This window comes from Volvox carteri (assembly GCF_000143455.1).
Source record: "Volvox carteri f. nagariensis unplaced genomic scaffold VOLCAscaffold_288, whole genome shotgun sequence".
Taxonomy (NCBI): domain Eukaryota; kingdom Viridiplantae; phylum Chlorophyta; class Chlorophyceae; order Chlamydomonadales; family Volvocaceae; genus Volvox; species Volvox carteri.
This window is the reverse complement of record NW_003307820.1, coordinates 1,762-3,218: the sequence shown is the minus strand read 5'-3', so window position 1 is coordinate 3,218 and position 1,457 is coordinate 1,762. Positions and strand designations below refer to the sequence as shown.

The window sequence follows — 1,457 nt, the reverse complement described above, 5'->3', positions numbered from 1 at the left end:
CTGCAGCTCCTGGACCTGCGCTGCTGTCGGCACGGTCGATACCCGAACCTGCCGAACAGAATGTACGGCGTTCAGCCACGTCGCTACTGACGGTACCAGTGGCGGCGGCGGCGGTCTGCGGGGGGCCCCCCCGATGTCCAAGAGGGGCAGCACGAGCGGTGGCGGACGTGTCGCCACCCGTGGAGGCATGTGGACAGCGCTGCCCCTGACACGGCCGCCGCCGCCGCCAGTAGACCCCCCGCTACCTCTCGATCCCTCCGGAGCGCCTATCGGTGTGCAGCCCGAATCTGCCACAGTGCCGCTGCCGTCAGAAGGCGGCGCAGCGTGATCCATTTGTCCGCCGTGTGTGCCCTTCCGTGGTTCTGTAGGGGCCAACACTGCTGCCGTGGCGACGACAGCAGAACCCGCAGGTCCTGTATCTACTTCTGCCCCCTGCTGCTGCTGCTGCTGCTGCTGCTGCAGCAAGGCAGAGCCAGCAGCCACAATCGCCCGCATGAGCTGCTCCTTGCCCTACGAGGAACAGGAGGAGGAGAAAAGGAGGCGGAGGAGTAGGAGGTCAGAAAGCCGACCGGACTGGAAAAGACCATACACGAAGGCTGCCATAACGACCGACTCTGAGAATCGATCCCGCAAGCGCAGCCACGAAAACTCCCCGTGCGTGATGAGGTGCGTGCGTTTCCCGGCGACCGGAAGCTTTCCTCTTCTCTCTGGCCATGGAAATGGGCTCAAGACACGTCCTATGGTAGCACGGCGGTACGACGGTACGACCAACACAACGCACCGTCAGCTCCACACTGCTGTCGATTATGTTGCTCGAGTCCATGTCCTGAGTGTTGCCGAGGGGGTCCCCAGTGCCGCCGCCGCTGCCGCTGTCCGTTTGTACCGCCCTGCCGCCACCACGGCCGCCGCCGCCGCTGCCGCCGCCACCGGCGCTACCTTCGCCGCCAGCCCGACCGCCACCGCCACCATCGTCATCGCTGCTGTCAGCTACGCGGCTGTACCGCTGGAGGACGACAAGCAGCACGACAGTACGGCACATGACGCGGCAGCCAGGCAGTGATGTTGGACACTCAGTGGGGATCCCCACGCCACGTGGAGTACGGAAGGACAGGTCAAGCCTTACTCATCATTCTCTACCCGCCACGACCCCCACGATTCTCCCGGCAACTCCCCCGTGCAGTGAAGTAACTCACATATACATACAGACTTACACAGATACGCATACATAGACAGACAGACAGACAGACAGACAGACAGACAGACAGACAGACAGACAGACAGACAGGCAGACAGGCAGACAGACAGGCAGACAGGCAGACAGACAGACAGACAGACAGACAACAGACAGACAGACAGACAGACAGACAGACAGACAGACAGACAGACAGACAGACAGACAGACAGACAGACAGACAGACAGACAGACAGACAGACAGACAGACAGACAGACAGACGGA

General features: G+C 62.0%; 1 protein-coding gene across 1 annotated transcript in view; it reads right to left on the bottom strand.

Moving 5' to 3' along the window:
* Nucleotides 1–1,457, bottom strand: part of VOLCADRAFT_101014 (uncharacterized protein) — a gene marked incomplete at both ends in the record, with an annotated part of 8,792 nt that overhangs the window by 5,599 nt on the left and 1,736 nt on the right. The gene's annotated exons all lie outside the window — the stretch shown is intronic.